Source organism: Notothenia rossii (genome assembly GCF_949606895.1).
Source record: "Notothenia rossii genome assembly, chromosome: 1".
NCBI lineage: Eukaryota > Metazoa > Chordata > Actinopteri > Perciformes > Nototheniidae > Notothenia > Notothenia rossii.
In genome coordinates, this window is record NC_136912.1 from 76,493,234 (window position 1) to 76,512,758 (window position 19,525).

The 19,525-nt window shown below is 40.8% G+C and overlaps 1 protein-coding gene across 3 annotated transcripts in view; it reads left to right on the top strand.

The window, feature by feature from the left end:
- The window catches only part of ror1 (receptor tyrosine kinase-like orphan receptor 1), a 130,338-nt gene that overhangs the window by 54,918 nt on the left and 55,895 nt on the right, over positions 1-19,525 (top strand). Inside the window, exon 1 of one of the 3 annotated variants that reach the window (XM_079671274.1) lies at positions 8,980-8,998. The exons of 1 other annotated variant lie outside the window; for it this stretch is intronic. The gene's annotated coding sequence lies outside the window, so the exon portion shown is untranslated. Of the gene's footprint in view, positions 1-8,979; positions 8,999-16,961; positions 17,181-19,525 lie in introns of those variants that run through there. One more of the 3 variants, XM_079671275.1, reaches the window with a different exon arrangement.

Genomic DNA, 19,525 nt, shown 5'->3' on the forward strand with positions numbered 1-19,525 from the left:
TTTCTCTTTATCCTTCTCCTGATGGCTGCCTCCTCCTTTCACCACTTTTACTTTCCCCTTGAAGTCAACCCACATCCTCCTGTTTCCCCTAAACCCTCGAAGGTTGGCTGAAGAAAGATCCGGCAACGATTAACCTTTAATTAATTGAACGTCATTGCTGCCTTTAAATGCTCTGAGGGCTTGTTTTTCTGCGTACCAGATGCTTGCAGTGGAGAGAAAATGCTTCATTGCCCCATCTGCTAGTTTAAACTTTGGCCAAATTATTCTGTAAGTGGCCCAGGCTTGAACTTGAGGCAGGCTTTAATAGATCTTTACAATATGTGTGCATGCATGCTGTTCTCCTGTAGCTCGTTTAAGTTGCTGGATACTGCTAATGTAATTGTGTTGACGTGGTATTTGGCATCTATCAGCGTTTGTTAGTGGGGTCTTGTCCTTTTTACCGTTACTGTGACTCCATAGAAGGGCGCTAATTGTATTTTTTAACAATGTGTTGTTTTCTTCTTGGCTTTTGGAGAAGTACAATCCACATAAAGATGTTTTGATTTAAAAATAAATAAATATACATTTGAATTCCATTCATCCATTCATCCATATCTTCATATAAAATCAAAAATACTTTGGAGTACACAAAAATACACCAAGATAGATAAATGTATCCATACTGTCAAGACCCACAACAACTCAATTTAAGATATAAGTAGATGTTGTTGTCTTTTTATCTCAACAAATTAGCTTCCCTTTTAACATTGCAACAGTTCCCTGTGGAGAGCTCTTTCGTTCCACTCTAGCTCTTTATTTTTCTTCTCTCCCTTCTCTATATTCATCTTACATCTGCTCAGTTACTCTGGATGTGTAATTGTACTATATTAGCTTCATTCACTCCTGCTATATCCTCTCATGATTCAATCAGAGCATCATTCATTCATGCAGGACAAAGAGGGTAAATGGGACAAAACGATGAGGTGGAGGGCACGCTGAGGTGGAGGAAGCCAGAGCAAATATGTTTGGTCCTCATAAAGAAAGTTAAGATTCATAAGTGCTTTAAAGCACAAAAGTGAATTTTTCGCTGCCTCATAGCATATTTTTCTGGGAGAGTGTTTGTAAAGCTATGGTGTTGTTGTAAATCTATATACTGTATTTAAAGTAATGACTTGCCCTGCACTACATGTTAAGCATGTCTTACGGTTAAGGGAGATTAAATGTTCTGGACTTCTTCTCCAGCAAAATGTGTGTCTCAAAGCCATGTCTATTCTTATTTTGCAAAATAAGTCCAGGCGTATTCCATGGAAGGACTTAATAAATATGTATGTCCTGTCAGAACTTGGCAAGAAAACAAGGATTAGCATAATACACCCTCTTCAGGCAGGCTTTACCGTGCATAGTGTTTGTGTGTGTGATCTCAAATCTGGGAGCAATTTAACAAACTTGTAAGAACATGAGCAGTCCAGAAAAGATGGTTAACGCAGCGTGGCTCAGAGTTACACGCACACACACACACACACACACACACACACACACACACACACACACACACACACACACACACACACACACACACACACACACACACACACACACACACACACACACACACACACACACACACACAACCCTGCTGGTACTATATTATCATCATTATTAAGTCATTACCATGTTTTTTTTCTGGAACAATTAAAGGTGACTGTGGTCTCTTTAATGAGGTGTGTGCGTATATATGTACTGCTTCTCTCATTTTACCTTTAATATATAACGTGTGCATTAATGGAGTAAAAGAGTGGGCAGTCTGGTGCTGTGGAGCGTCATAGTTCTCCGAGAATAAACTCCCTAAAACACACACACACACACACACACACACACACACACACACACACACACTCATATTCCGCTTTCTGGCCATGCCCATCTGTCCAAGGTTGACCTATTAGGAGTGACCTTTCGACGGGCTGGATGCATGGATGCATTGGCCTGTTTTATTAGAAGGTATCAGTGTCACAATCTCACACAAACAGCCCCACAAGCAGCTATCGAATGTCCAGTTTCATGAAGACTTTGGACCTGGTTGTGTGCTCCTTCTTTCATTCAGCTCCAGCTTGCCTTTATTATGAAGAGCTGTTACCTCACTGCATTCAATAGGCCCTTTGTCTTGTGTGTGTACATGTTCATGTGTGATAGAATGAAACATTGTCATCAATACTGGAGTATTTATGTGACCCCGGAGATAGACACTCTCTTCTTCTGTCCTAATGATGTGTGATATAAAGCTGATTTATGCTGGTTAAAGAGGTGTGCCCTTTTACCTTGTCTGAATGAGTTTTGAAAATAAATCAATACGTTAGGTAAACTAAAGCATAAAGGAAGGGCAGGGGTTGAGTCTGCAGAGACTCAGAGTTTGTTGCAGATTCTAGAGCTACAACTATTTTCCAGATTTCATTATTGAAGATCTCCATTATCTGCAGCTATTTTGAGAATCAAAACATTTTTAAACAAGTTATTCTTAAGATGGTTGTATGCACTCGGATGTAAAATTGTGCTACTTTCTTTGGTCTCGCATAATAAATACAATATTAAGGGGTCGATGAAGGGACCTTGGGCTTTTTGTCAAAATGTTCTAATGTTTAATAAACTATACGATTCAAAGATAGAATGAGGAAAAACCAGCACATTAGTTTAATAACAAAAGTAGTATTTGGTTACAGCTTTACCCATATTTTTTACTTTCGATTATGTAAAGTCTCTGAATGCTTGGCGACACATTTAGGACAACAATATAGACACTTAAGAATTGACTGTTCTGAGACACTCGGTCAGTCTATCTGTGTGGATGTTTGGAATCTGAGGAATCATTATATCAGCTTAACTTAATTACATCGGACTTGACATCACAAAAAGTTGGTTTGTAATCTTTGGGTTATGTTCGACATCTGTCTTCTACTGACACCAGTATGTGCTGGTTAAGAAGGACTATTGTTATGTTCCATTATGAATTCCCATCTACCTCCCAGATGTGAAACACCATCTTGTTTTTGCACATTTTTTCTCTCTGGAAAAAAAACTGAAAACCCTGATTGACAATTAATAATAAGTTGCTTTGCCAAGAAAAAGATGGAAGAAGTACAAACAGACAGATAATAAAAGGCTGAGTAATTCCTCTTTTTGCATTTGTAGCTATGTGCGTGTTTATATGCATGCGGCAAGCAGGGTGAAAATGACAGTCTTTATTTGAAGGCAGCTGGAGACCAAGCCATTAGTACAAAGAGGGTTGTAAAACAAGCAGGAATGTTGCTGCTGGGTCCTGTGAGGTTTCAGGGTGGGAGGTGGAATGACAGCTACAAGGGATACCCTCAAGGAAAACATTGAGGGAACACATTATGATCAGTGGAGGGATAAACAATGGCTCACAATGTTTTTTTAAATATGGGGATTAGTCATAACTTGTGAATCCACAACAGAGATCATCAGTTACCCTGTGGGCACAGGTTTGAATCTTGGGATATAGTGAGAACAAAAAAAGGACTGTAATAGCACAGCTTGGAGACCCATGATTGACTTTTAGTTTGTAGAGACAGTGAGGAACAGGATAGGGAAGATAAAAGAGGAATCCAGTGATATCTCATCTGCTTCAATTATCAACAGTAGCAGCAGGGAGTGTTTAGGATAGCCCAACAAGGCAGTAAATAACTGTCTGATGGGTTCTCATCTGTCAGGCTCCTTGGTTACCAAGAGGTGACTTGAGAAGTCTAGACATTGTGAAATGAGAGGCATTAAAGATAGATTGGCAGATTTTGGAGATTTTAATTATTACATTACATGTAATTTGTTAGACGCTTTTATCCAAAGCGACTTATATACTCAATATTGTGGGCAATCCCCACAGGAGCAATTTGGGGTGAAGTGTCTTGCCTACGCACACAACGACATGCTGACTGCAGTGGGGTTTGAACCTGTGACCACCTGATCCAAAAACCAACACACAACCCACTGCACCTCATGCCTCCCTAATTATGTGCATTTATTCGGTTCCATCATGCACAAGTCAAATAGAACAATTACATGTTTATGACCAGCATTTTTGGGGGATTGTGTCATTGCAGCAGTTGGATTTCCCTGTAGTGCTCACACGGGGTAAAAAGCACAATAAGCACATGGATGTCCAGAGATGACTCAGATCGTGTTAATCAAGTCTAACCTGGCAGCACAAACACACACACAAAAGAAATAAGGTGTAGTTGCTTGGATTTTCTACCAAAGCATATATAATGCTGTGCCAACGCCATAAAAAATAATGTCTAACTTAATTTAATTCTGTTTATTAGGAGAAAAGTATGTTGACACTGGAAAAATGGGATACAAAAACTGTAATAATCACAGAAACTCATACACACACTTTAACCTCGCACATCCTGATAGCAGACGGACAGCAGAACTTTGCCAAATTAGCCACATGCCAACCAGAACCGCTGCCCCGAGGGGGAGAAGGAAGAGAGGGAGAGAGAGCATGCAGAGGGCGGAGGTTGAGTGAACTTTCCAGCTGTTACCGTATCATGTTTGACATCAGTGTCTTGTCCTCCACCCACCAAAGAGCCCTGAGAATGACACACACCACCAACAGACACACACACAGGTTTATTGGCCCCAAATTGCCTCTGGGCTTTTTCCCCAAAGTAGTTCTTATCTCATACACACACAAAAGTAGTCATACACACTGCATGAACCTTTTGTTCTTTCTCTTTATCTGCTTTAAACACACACTCCACATACATCTATAATGTTTCTCCTTAGAAGCATGAAATTACAGGTTAGTCTCATCGTGAGTTGGCATCTTTCTAAAACTGTCATCAACACACTAAAAAACTATTTTTTAAAGCACCCATCTGAATACATTTGACCTTCTCTCTTTCTCTCACACACACTTGTAAACATGTCAAATCACCGTGCCAATGCCACAACCCCTCCCTTAAATACCACACAACTTGCCATCCCTCTCACACAAAATATACTTACCTTGACACGCCCCCCCAAAAAACACACTCGCACACGCAGCTACAAGCATCAGTACACTCCTCTGAGGGATGCCTGCCTATTTTAAAAGCTTGTCCCGTTTGTAGATTATAGCCAGATATTTAGTGAGAAAGTAAATCGTCAGGTACGCCCCCTTTTCTGTTTTTTCATTTGTTGTTGTTAACACTAGCTTGTGTGAAGACGTCATGGCCCCCAACACCCCCTTTGCCAAAGACACTTGCTTTTGCACAGTGCTGCTTTTGGATAATTTCTGCTTATGAATGGAGCTGCCCCACCTGTGATCACATTATACCCTGAGTAGGGTCATGTGCTGCAGTGCATTGTGGGCGCCTGGGGCCTCGCTCCTGACCCGTTCATTCGCCCCCTTCCCCGCTCTGCCACAGCAGCTTGTAAAAGTCACTCCGAGTGTGAAAAATAAAGAGAGCCATGCTGCTTTTATAACCTTTCTGTTGGGTCTATTTTTTCATAGCCACTTCTGCCTTTCCTCTTCTTTGTTTGGTTTGGTACAATTCCTGTCTTACTCTGTCATGTTTTCTCTATTTTACTTTCTCCTCTCTCACATCCTTTCACCACGTCTCTACTCTCTCCAGATATAGTTAGCAGTTAAGAGACCTCTCTGTCTCAATTCTCTGATCCCATTTCAACGGGCCATTAAACCGAGATGATTCACAATACAGTACGCAACCTGGGGGAAAACTGACCTTTTGACAAGCTGCTCTAAATGATGTGAAAAGCTCTCATCAAAGAGCTGCACAAAGTTTGATTTCACCCCAGAGATTGAGATTGATATAGACTGCCAACATGTTGGATCATGCCAAGGAAATACAGTCATGAATATGGATTTAAAATCCCCCTCAGATGGCACACACTGTCAACCACCATTCATAAATCAAAGTAGGAATGACCAGCCGTTCTCAGTTATTCCTGCTTATTATTTGCAGTTATTCCAGGGCACGGCATTTGCAAAAGGCCTCTGAGGATTATGACAATGTAAGTAACATGCTAAAACCCTGCAATCGGATCTGTCTCCATGCTCCCTAGCTTTGCCAGGCGGTATGTCTGAGCAGACAGATGGAGGGCGATGCCAAATCTGTAAAATAGCGTCATGAAACGCTGTCTTTTCTACGAGCTGTTTGACTCAGATTGGCTACTAGTCTTTTTATAGCAGCTCTACTGGAGCGCCACATTTTCAATCATTACTAACATTCGACAGGAGGTCCAGTGTAAAGTTGCCTCTAGTGTACCGGCATTTGAGCTAATGTGTGTTTTTTTTACCGTGCATTACAGTTTTAGTCCAGTAGGTGCTGCAGAATCCTTGTTTATTTCTGTAGTGGTGTTGATAAGAGTGCTGCTCCTTGATCGGTGGGTGTTTCACGTCTTAATTTGGTCCTATGGCCTACCAACTTACCTCCAGAACTTTCGCATGAAAAAAATATGAAACTGACTGTGACTATATTGGCTCCCAGTAAAAGCCAGGATTTTGTCAGCCTGTTAAAGTTTAGTAGACCTCTCTTTATGGGACTGGACTGAGAATCGGGACTGTCGTTGTTGGACGTAACTGCCAGAGTTTGTTGCTGTCACACCTCCTAACATGAGGCAAAATGGAAAATGATGGTGTTTATACTCACATATAACAATGAATACAGTATATTGTCTGACAAAACAAAAATAAATACACTTTCCACAACCGGACAAATGTCAATTAATTGGAAAACAGCTGCCAGCAACACAAGAAAATATCCAGTGCACCAGGCGAGGTTGCAAAAGGGTAGAAAGGTCCTTTGAGCAACATTAACAGCTCAGAATATGCTCTACAGACCCATACTCAAGTGTTTGGACTATTTTAACAGCCTAACGACTTGTGTTTGCCCACCACAAATCCATATTACCCAACGTCTTATAGGAAGCCCAAGCATTTTTTCAAGACCTCGTAACATCTGGCAGTGGCAAAGATACATAAATAGTGAGATCAGTTCTTAGCTTTTAAATGGTCCAGGTCTTCTCGTGTTACTGGATGAAGAGTTATGAGCGGGTGAAGGATTGGGTGTAGATTACAGCAGCACTCATTGTGTAGTTTCTACTGCTTGCAATACTGTACGTCCAGACAGAGACAACAGTGCTGGATTCATTGATTACTGTCTGTCTTTCTCACAGGTTTTGGACTTGTCTTGCTATTTTGCCTGTCTTTTCTCATGTCTCAGCTTCTTGTTTAGTTGTTACTTGATTTGTTTCGGTCTTGGATTGGACTTGATGAAAGTGGTCTTGAGTACAATCACAGAACACTGTATTAAGCCACACATTTTTTTTATTGTGGGGCTTTTTCAAATGTGTTAACTCTTTGTTGAATTGGACTTTGTATGCATATCTTTTGGCAAAATAAAATAAAATGTAATGCCTATCCGTAAGATTACAACATGGAATCTAATGAAACTCCCACACATTGTCAGCACAACATGTAAGATTGATTGTCTGTAAAGGATTAGCCGGTAAAGATAATAGAGGGATGGATATTTTCAGGAAATTCTACATTGCTGCAATAAAATGAGTCACTGAGAAACATATTACATTAACATGAGTACTAACGGAGGATTTTAGGATGACACATAGATGCTTAATGTTAAACATGTCCATTCCTGTAATAGGAACAATAAAGCTTTGCAGTCAATGACAACAAATTAGATACACGCAGGTCAGAAGGATGGTCTATTCTCTTATAATGCTGGATAAACTCCTCAAAGCCAAGTTTGCTTTATTGGCCACACCATTGTTTTGAACTTGAGGAGGGTTACTGGTGTGAGTCCAACACTGTTAGTGTTACAGCTGGTTTTTTCAGCATTGGTCTTTTGCTTAGTTTGGCCTCTGCCTGTGGAAGGTGGGATTCTTTTGAAGTGGCTACAATTGCAACAAGCATAGTGCTTTCTCCACGGGGATTCAAATGTAAAGACTCATACAAACATAAGGCTTAGAAACATCAAGGCAAACAAGGAATGCTTTGCCCATTCATAAGTCTTCATGAAAATCCCTTATCGCATGAAATGCCAGATTTTCCTTTATGGTTTTGACCACTTTGCACTTTTATTGCCAGGGAATCTTCTGATCCTGTTTCTACTGGCAGTTAATGCAGAACAAAGTCATTTTATCCATTCAGAAATACTTCGAAGATGATGTGCAATATCTGTCCTTATGTTATGATATGCAGTTTGTTAGTATAATTCTGGCTTTTACTTTTCAGCATACACATTTATTTAAAAATGAAATTAAAGCTGATGTATAAACTGAATCGCAAGAGGATTTTCTTTCAAGGCATCGGCTTAGAGTTGTGCTACACAGCCAGAAGAACTACACTGAGCTGGATTTGGCAGCTCAGATAGCCATCAAAGATAAAGAAAAGTAATAAAGAGTGTGTGCAATGGAAATCTCAGGCTGAATGTTTGAGATTTTTTATACTGTATGTGTGGAGAAGATAAAATGAATTTCTAGGCCTCAGCTATTGTGTTTAGTCTTTGACATTGCCCAGCCTTCAGAACCCCAGTCTTTATGTTGGACCGCTGTCATAAATAACACTTTCAAGTAGGGTGACGATTTGCAAATGTGCAGAGTCAAATGACCAATATAATCGGAATAATAATAAAGTGGATTATTACTCTCATGTGGGAGGAAGCACGGGAGACAGACAAATAAAATATGAAATTTGTCACGATCTTGGTGTTATGTCACGGTTTTAGTTTTGTCTATCTGGTAATGGGTTTTGTTTTGCTGTGCTGTTTTCCCTGTCTCTTGTTTTCCTCCGGTGTTTTTCCTCCTGTGTCTAATTGTCTCATTGTGTTCACCTGTTGGCCTTGTGTTTCTGCCTCCCTTACCCAGCTGCTTCTTGTCCTGTGATTACCCCTCTCTGTATTTAGTCTTGTCTTCCACTGTGTGCCTTGTCGGTTCATTGTTTTTCCTGTCTCCCTCCATGTTGGTCACGGTCGTTTTTTGGGTGATGTATATTCCTTGTGCTACCTATGTTATCCATGCCATGTTTTTTGCTCATCGGCTTTGTAAATAAAGCTCGTTTTTTGTTTCTAGACCTTCTACCTCTTTTTGTAGTCTGCATTTGGGTCCTACCTTTTCCGCGATCATAACACAATGTGGTGTAGGGGAAATCCTGTAGATAACATACTTATTATTCAGGGTAAAGGTTGTGACTTGGCCTTCAACTGCTGTTTTTCAAACAAATTTTACAGTGCAGGATTACATAGTAACATAGTTTTGTTAACTTGTTTTGTTCTTCTTATCTTTTACATACCATGACTTGTCCTACAGTATTTTCACCACCATCCGTAGCCAGGAGCAGTTGATTTGTGTTTGCAAATTCACAGAAAATCTGTGCCATATAGTATGCCTTGGGAGTTGACTCTTTCAACTAAGCTGTCAGGGTTTGAATCTGTTCAGTACCTTTCTTTTAGGATATTTAAAGTCAAATGATTCACTTCACATGACATTACTTACATTACACTTTATCATGTTGAAGAAGAACATTTAAAATAGAGGAAACTTGGCAAGTACATATGTTGCATTACCATTCAACTAAACATTCCACATTGAAACTAGGAAATCAGAGTTTTAAAATTACGTAATTATCGTAAAGTTTGAGAAATTAAACTGATGCAACAAGGTGCTTTTTCGTTTTTGCGTGTTATCCTTGGGATAGACAGTGTAGCGAACATGGGAAGGATATAAAGCAGGAGTTACATGTTGTGAAAGAACAGAGAGAGATGAAATCTCCTGGGGTGAACTGGATTTATGGTCTGACCGTGCACAGGGATTGTTATTAAGTTTATTATGATTTATGATGAAGAGTTGGATTTCAGGGTCGTGCAACATTTTCACCTGTTGAATAAATTAAAAGAGGCTGTATTCTAAGGACATCGGACAATAAGGTGAAGGCGTGCATGATGCAACATTCATGGAAACAGTATCTTACCTGTTTCTCATCAAAGATGCTTTTAGTTTGACTCTTGCTGTGCTGCTGCTCAGGTTGTCTTCTCCGTCCTCACGACTGTTGAAAGGCTTCAAAGACATCGAGGGCATCAAAGTCTTTGCCCCCCAGTGGCCTCCCTGTGCTCCCCTTCTTCTCTGTCTTTTGGTCTCCCCTGTTGAAGCTTTGTTGTTCCTCCCCTCATGTGCAAGTGATTAAACGACAGGGCTGAAGGAAAACACAAGCTTTGTTTTCTACGCAGCGGACACGCTCGGAATTCCTGTGGATTTACAGCAGCAAGCATCCTTCAGATCTGTTCTGGTTAAATAGGACTCTGGAGAACCTTCCTGCTATCTGCTAACGCCATCCAGGTCACTTCTTTGTTCTCTTTCCTTCTTGTCTACATTTTTTTCCTCCTTACTCTTTCAATCTCCTCGACTCTCATTGAGATCATCATCTACGTAATAGCTCTCCTCTCCTTCTAGACAGAGGAGAAGCTACAAAGGTCTATTCATAGTTTGAGTGACTGCTAATGTTCTCCTCTCTGCCCAGCTGTCTTGCCTCACTGTCACTCTGGTTCTAATGAAAGGTCAGATGGTCACGAAGGGTACAGTTGCTACCATTGTACCTTTGCAGGCAACAGTCATGTCTGTTGTGTTATGATCTGAAAGCAAAGCCAGTACACTGAGGCTCTTGATATGTAATGATTTGTCCTTGCAGTGACCTTGACAAATATTAGATGTTCAGTCTAGCTAACTGGTCTGTAGATAGTTTGCAGGGCCTCATGAGGCCAAACAACTGAATCAAGAAGAGTTGAATGCTCTTATTTGACATGTATAGTTTGACTGCAATGACACTAATAGACCCAATGTTCATTTCTCTCTATTCTTTGGCTAAATCTGATTAATGCAATTCACAGATACTTGGCATACTGATGCATCATATAAAAAACAAAACAGCAAACCTATCAAATATTTTCAAATCAATGCAGAATTTGAAGGCACTAGCCTAGCAGCGCTTTAGGGCTTTAATAAATGCTAACTTCAGAATGCTAACATGCTGACAAATTCAATGTAAACATGATCATTTTAGAAGTTATAATGTGTACCATGTTCAACATTTTGGTTTAACGTGTAAGCAAGCTAACATTGCCATTACAAATCTTTTTTTTAACACAGTTTATTTCACTGGAACTTTACTGCTGCAAAAGTCTGCCATTGGCCTTGTCAAGTTTGGCATTCAGCGTTCTCCTTCAATCGCACCGTTTCTGCATCATGTTCTTACTGCAGCCCAATACTATTGTAATTAGTTGAGAAGTGCAAGCCAGCCAAAAACATTTCATCCTGAAGACATTAGACATCTCCTTTGGTGCCAGAGGAAAAGTCATGGGATTACTCAAGTCAGTGGGATTCATCCTTTTTATGACTAGGAATAATTGTGCAAAATGGTATGGCAATTGATCCAATATGTGTTAAGATTTTTCTGTCCATATTCCCAGGACCAAACCACTCAAAGACATTTTCAAAACTAGAGCCATGCCGCTTAGCGTGGCTAAGTGTCACATATCCGAAATATCAGCTTTTCAGGAACAGCCTTGAAAGAAAAACAGTCTTTCATGTTTATAGGGGGTTGTGGAATGTTTTACTTTTAGAGGAGCATGAAATCCTTCAATTTAGTTTATAACACAACCATCAGAAAAATCTGAGGAGGGTTTAATCATGCAGAAATGATACGCTTTGTACCAGACCACCACATGCACAGACTGCCCCACTTACCAATAGCAGATTGCGAGCCAAATTAGCAATTTCTACCAAAAACAATCAAAGAAAGTAAAGTGTGGATCATGGAGTCCCTCTGGCACGCCTGTGTGTTGACTGGACAGTAATGAAAGAATGTAAAAATGGCCAAAGCTCAAATCACGCTCCAGTCAAACAACAGAGGAGTAATAAGGCGTTCTGAGAGCAGGAAAATCTGAGCCTGCAAGTGATTTAAGTGGGGTGGGGGGTGGGGGGGCTCACAATTCAGTGTGGTGTGGGTTTTTTGTACGTGTGTGCGCATTTGGTGCTCATAGTTTGTGTATCTGTAATCGAGTGCTTTAGTCAGGATGGTAAGGGAGCTTAAGATTGTGTCAACTGTTTATTTCACTGCTCGTGTCTTGATGGACTTTCTAATAGCAAAATGTAAAAGTGCTACCGAGCTTAACCAGGTGCTGTCATTCTAACATGGTCTTTAAAGAGGTATCATGAGGTGCTGAAAATACAAGCCTGAATTAAAGTAAAGTAATACTTTTATAGCAGATAACAAATGTCTTATTGTGAATTGCTTCTTCTTACCAGTAGTAACATAACGAACAGGTGTGAAGGTGATCTACTCTCGGCTCTGTGTGTCAACTTTAATTGATGACTGCGTAATATAACACCTCACTCTCATACATGGTTACGGAAATGTATCATAACCCTTTGCTATTTCACACAACCCAAAGGTAAACACGCGGGGCAGTGCTTTTTCGCTGTTCTGTAGTTTTTACTTTGTTACCATCTATGGTACTCAGCGCCCACATGTTCTTTGAAAGGTTCTGGTAGGTATTTAATTCCCATATGTCATCTCAACTGTCACTGGGGACTGATTCAGTGTAGAAGCAGCAGGAAGGGCTGAATACCTCCATATTTTAAAAGAGATCCACCCAGTAACACCACATTTAGTTTCCCATTGTGAGCAACTTATGGAGGCCTTGTGTATGTCAGGCACTTCATCGATATATAAAAGGCAACTCCATCCAAAGGGATGACAGGTGCACATCAAGAAATGTCGTTCAATCCAGCTGGTCTGCAGGTTTTTTGAAGCAACACATTGCCTTTTCCTAACCTCTAAGCTAAGATATTTTTCCTAAAGTTACAAAATGCTCCCTTCCCTTTCTGCCCCTCCACCTGGCTGTCACATTTTTTGGCATTGCAGGTAAACGGACATACTTTACTTAGTCTCTACAGCCCTGTGAAGCTGACAATTGAGCGGCCCGGCCAAGCAAGGAGGCAGAGGCAGAGAGTTCAAATATAACCCGGTGTGGGCATTTATTCCTTCTTGTGGTACATGATACACAGCCTCAATATGACTGTCTCCCGTGAACAGTCACCAGCAACAAGGACCTCACTCACACTAACAGGAAAAACAGAGCCTAAATACACACAGACTAATCAAGCCAACAAGACACAGGTGAGGGGGGGAGGAGACAACACAGACGGGAAGGGGAACACTTTTAAAAATAAAACCAGGGAACAAATCCACATACTTCGCCAATAAGGACGCTACACAATCCATAACGGAGGCCGAGATCTATGGCCCCAAAGATCACCTCTGTTACAAGCCCAAAAAGACTAAGTCAGAAAGGATTGCGTACACTCTCCTTTTTAAAATCAGGGAATGACGCAGTGTGTTTGAGTCTGGTGATTGTCAGCAGTGGCTGCTCAGTTCAAAGGCTTCATACTATATAATAATAGTCAGACAGACAGAGCTAACAGATCTCGTCCACCAGATGTGGAGTCTGACACACTCCAGTGTCTGTCTCCAGCCTGCAGCTATAATGCGCACATTGACAAGCAGGCCACACACACACACACACACACACACACACACACACACACACACACACACAGTCATGAAACTGAAATAATAGTACTATCTCTACTTTATCAGAGGGAATTCGTCATTGCTAATTTTTCTCTGACTTTTACAGCCGTTTTCTCTGGCACACTTGCCCCCACTGACCATCTGACAAGCTATTAACCTATAATATCAGTTTATCCCCTTAATTGTTTCCTCCACCTTAGACACAGTATCAAGAATTTAATAAAACAGCTAAGAAACCTGTGAAATCAGTCCGACATTTCAGAACTGTGTGCGTCATAAGACCCAACAGTGTCATCAAAGACTTGGTTCGAAGTTCCCTCATCTTTGTCCAGCACTCATGATAAATTGTTTCGTCCCATCACAAACCACACAGCTGCTTTGAACCAAACTTTTTTTTGTGTCCACATTTGTCTACATGGATCTCAAGTTGACTTTCAGTAGCCTAGCAGACCATTTCTCAACCTCTGTTTCTCTCTTTGCCTTTTGAGGGAGGATTGTTTATGTAAGCATGAACCAGACCTGAGCTCATCAAGGCTTTATTTCTTTGAAACGGAACCAGGACACTGTTATGTGTACAGAAGAGAGACACAGCATACAGTTTATATACAGACTTGGAGGAAAAGGGAATTCCTGCAATGGTAATGAAGTGAAAGTATTCATGGGTGGGGTGCTGTTGCACAGAAAAGAGAGGGTAAGTGACAGGGCAGGGAAGAGAAAAGACAGACTTTACTGCACATTTGATGAGAAGTCCTGATCTACCATGTAAAGCACCACGATAACATCAGGGCCCTGCAATATTACTGTAAACATGTTCCATATGCTCTCACTGTCTCTACCTCTGTCTCCTTCTACTCTACTCTCTGCCTGTCTCACCCTATCTCTTTTGATTTCCTTTCTTCTCCCTTTTCTCGCGCTTCGTTTCTCTTCCCCTTTCTCTCCTGCTCCCTAGTTGTTTTATTGAAGAATGCTCCACTGAGGGGAGCATTTGATCTTACTGCTGGTTTGACCTAAAGAGGGAGGGAGGGAGGGGCTTATGGAGGAAGGGTTTGGGGCTGCATGTGTCCCCAATTACACTGCTGAGATGGCAGCGTAATTCACTTCTTCAGTCAGGGGCTGGTGGACGGGAAAGAGATGTCTAATCAAGGCCAGAGTACCCTAACCTGCTGCCAATTCTAACACGTACATAGACACTGCACATGAATGACTCTGACACACACAGGCTTTCTCATGCAAGAGCCTTCACACAGCTCACCACATTTGAAAGCTTATATTGCACACATTCTGTCATCCCACCCTTTCTCCTTAACTCCACAACAGTCTCATAAAAGTCGATAATAAATAATAGTTTGAGAAAAACGTCTTAATCCACTTGTCACTAGTGATCCTACATAAAACATATTACCTCATAATTATTAGTCTCGGTTTACTCTTGTCTGCACATCCATGGTAACAGTACAAACAGGAATGGATAGTGCCTAATGCGGCGTAACTTACCCTGTTGTAAGTGTAAGCAAATTCGCGCAAAAAAAATAGTGGGCGCAGGTGAAGCCCACATCCAACTTATTGATTCCTTGGCAACATTTCACTTGTAGAGTTTAAGCTCAAATTGTATTCATCCTGAATGTAAATAAGGGAAAGAAAAATGATGGAAAAAAAAGTGATGATATCCGTAGAATAATATTTTTTGCAACATTCGTCATAAACTGTTCTTTACCATGAACAGTTTCAATAATGTCTAGGGTTCAAAGGACTGGCACATTGATGAGAAGTCGAGAGCAGGAATAACAAATTAAGGTGTATACCAGGCTGTGGGATCCTGCACAGAGGGATCTACCAGATTTTATCTCTGCAACCTTGGAGATTCTGTACAGGAAATTAGGTAATACAATAGAGATCTTTGTGCCTGAAGTAGTCCTTTAACACCCCTTTCTTCTGTGCACCACCATGTGCCTATCCTGCTTTCCATCGTCTGGGCTGGAGGTGGATCAGTTATGAAGTGTGTGTTTGAGAGAACGGGGTTTATGGGAGGTGAGGTGAGACTCTGTTTGGAGAAGCAAGCTGGGATGCTTTACAAGGTGTGCGTAGTCAGCCCCCGCTCCAGTCGTCTGGTGAAATGATGTGGAAATTACAACAAGCTTTGGAAATGTTAGAGGAACTATGATCGTCTTTGTGCCTCGTGGCAGAGTTTGTGTCTCTCTCTGGCACTCTGATTCTAGCTCTTTGCCCACTTTAATAGGATCCAGGCTTTCTAAATCCCCCAGTCATCCCCACCCCCTTTACTTTTTTGAAGTTCTCAATGTTTAATTCACAAAGAAGACTTTGGGTGGAAGTGTTTTCATAATCAGCACACAGTTGCAGCCAATGGAAAACGACGTCAAATGAAAGTGAGATCAGGCATGACTTTCCACCCAGCAAACTTATTCCTTTCAAACTGTGTCTGTAAGGCATCATAAATTAACATCATAATAAACAATGAGACTTTGAAAATGGGAAGACAAACTTTAACTTTACGATTACAAGATTATTTGCACTGTGGGTTTTAATAGAAACTTGAAAAATGACTTCATGCATGATTTACAAAAAAATAATTAACACTTTAAACATCATTTATTCACTTTTCTACCTTTCTCGGGCAAGTTAAACCAAGCACTTCCCGTAATTTGAGGACATTTTTCCTAATTTATAGCTGTTATCCTTTTTTAAACTCTGCTCACCCAGTGTCTTTTCTTAAGCTGGATTGTCCATCATTCTCCCCTTCCCCTCCATCTCCTCATCCCATACCTTCACCCTTTTACTCACATCTTGTGTTGCTTCTCCAAACATAGGCTATGAGTTTAAAAAGCTTCTAGTCTGTTTCTTTTCAACAAGTTTGTCAAAGTTACCTTTTATCCTCTCCTCAGTTTTCATAACTTACATCTGCCTGACACGTTCCCTCTGCTTTTATCTTTTGTTCTTCTTTGACATATTATTGCCCTCTTTTTCCCCCCAAACTGAGGCAGATCCAGAGCAGGTGTCCCCCATTCCTCCTCTGTCCCCCTCCCTCTTCCTGACATTAGAGATGGGTCTAAGGCAGGGGTTGGCAACCCGCGGCCCACGGGCCGCATGCGGCCCTTTAAGCCCTCTGCTCTGGCTCCCTTAGACAAAAATAAGAAGGAAATAAAATAAAAGTATTTGTAGGACTATTTATATTTTGTTGCATGGTTGAAAATGTTTCGTATCTTGTATTTTGAGGTGATACTGTGACACATAAATAAAAAACAAAACAGTTTTAATTAGGTCAACTAAAATATGCGTCACATCCTGCTACGGTCCCGCGCGAGCGCCTTTTCTTGGAGGCGCTCGCGCGGAGACCCCCGGCTCGATGAGCGAACTATGGATAAATCAAAGAAAAGTACCGGAGGAACACAGGATTTAATTCTGTGTGGACAGAGTTATATGCTTTCACAGCAAACGATGCTGGTTTACCGGTATGTTTGATATGTAGAGAGAAGTTGTCAACGGTGCTGCAGCCTTTACGTATCGAGGAACAACACGGGAGAGGAAGACAGCTGACAATCTTCAGTCATAATTCAATGGGGTATGTAATTTATTTCAGAAAACACTTTTTGTTATATTCCATGGAATGCTCTTAACGTCCCCATAGCAATGAATATATTAAATGCTTTGACAATAAATACATACAACAATTAATCTCTGGAAGCCGTAGCGCTGTAAAAAGCACGACCAATCATTTTAGCCGGCCCGGCTAAAATAACTGGATGGCCTACCTGCCTGTCAGCCTTCCATCTGTGCACAAACTTATCTCGTGGCCTCATTGATGATGCGCGTTCGTATGTGTTGGAGGAGGGAATCTGTAAGAAAGTCTGAAGGAAGAGGCCTATTTTTCCCGGTTGTGTATTTTCATATTCTAGCGCACACGAGCTGGTTTCTCCATTCTTACCTACCCTACCTTTAACTCTTTTTAGGGTGCAGCTATATGTTTTATTTATTTCAAAGTGGGCCCATTTTAATAATATTTTGTTTCCCTTCAAATGTGCATAGGACTCCCCAAGTGCTGTGTTTCATTTATTTTAAAGTAGGCCTGTGTATTATTTGTAATTCTCCTTATAGGAGTTATTTGTTTCTTATTAGAGGTTAACAGTTGTATATAATGTAATAAATAGCCTAATAAATGCCAAAAAACTGTAGTTTTTTTCTGATATAACAATACAACTTTATTAGCTATCAAGCTATGAAATATGTTTTGCGGCTCCAGACAAAAAAATGTTGGGGAAAAAGGAGCAAAATGGCTCTTTTGGTCAAAAAGGTTGCAGACCCCTGGTCTAAGGGGAATCAGAAACCAGGAAGTCTGTCTCTCCAACACACCAACACAGTGAATACACACAAACAGCTTTGGACCATAGCGTTCTTCACTTATTTGGACAGAAGGGTGAATTTCACTATCAAAATACTTTTTGACGAATCCCTCTCATTAGGGAAACCTTTTGTGTCCTTTAATCACATAAATCCACCCAGTTCCCAAAAAGAGTCAGTTTAGTGGCCTGTATTATTTTTGCACAATGGCATTCTTTCTTATAGATCCCAGAATTGTAGCGGTCATATTCCAGATCCATTACTGCAAAGAACAGGCTATTGACAACAATTGTATTAACTTGTCCTATTTTGATGAATACCCTCAACTTGTTGAATACATTTAACGACCAGTGTTTTTGAATCATGCTGTATCTCTCGACACATTTTGGAATGTATGTGAAATATGCTTCCTTGTGTTACAGTATGTGGACATGCTCCAGTCCATTTCCCGTTTTTCTGCAGTAGCGGAAAGAGTTTTGGATGTAGACATTGTGGTTCTGTCTTGCTTTCAGCTCTTACTTCTCCCATCGCTCCTCTCTCTCCCACCCTCATGTCATCCTCATTAGCCGGCTACATTTTCCCTCTAAACAAGTGGAGGAATGCTGGTGCTTATTTTCTTAACCTGGAACGAGAGAGGTTCCAGTAGAGCATCAATGTGATTGACAGGGAAGCGTGCTGGAAAGCCTCAGAGGTTCACTGTTTGCCTCAGAATCCCGCTGTTGGCAGCCTAGGGTTGCTCCAATAAAGGGCTGGAAAACCAAAGAAAAGAACAACAAAGCCAATTTTTCCTGGAATGAATTTTTCTTGCTTGCATTACATTTCTTTTTAGCTTTCATCTCTCGCCTTTCTAGTCTCTACAGTATATCTCCCACTCTCTTATTTCATTCACTACTTGCTCTTTATTTCTCCTTCTTTCCCAGGCTGCCTTTTTTCAGTCCTAAAGTTAGACTGTTTGTGGCTCTGTCTATCCTTCAGCGTTAGTAACAGAGTCATAACTTGATGGAGACACGATGTCTCACACCCAGTTTCCCAGAAGCATCCCAAAATGATGGAGCAGTTTATCTGTGCATTCTGAAGCCAGCAATCAGCGACCCCTGTTGTACATCAGGTCAATCAGTTCAAGAAGCACAGTGGTAGTAAAGAGGAAATGTGAAAACCTCAATGGTTACATGAATGGGGTTCTTGGTGGAAACATCTCCTACAGAGCTTGAACAGCAACAAATACTTTCACAATCGGTTTGATGTATATGATTTATAACAAGCTTATCTTAATTGTGTTTGGAAAGACCAGCTGAAGAATATGCAGAAGTGTACTGATGGAAGCATATGGCATGATTGTTAGTCTATGAATTCATTCATGCTTTACAGTTTAAGCAGGTTTGACTATGCCCTGATTGAATACAGACCAGCAGCATTCTAGCTAATAATGACACTATCACTGTGCTTGATGCATCATTTAAATCAAACATCCTTAGCTTGAAATGTTCCTGCTCTGGGTTTCATTAGTATTGGTTTGCTTAAGTATTCTCTTTTAATTCAGTTGGCCTGCCAACACTTTTCAGTCATTAT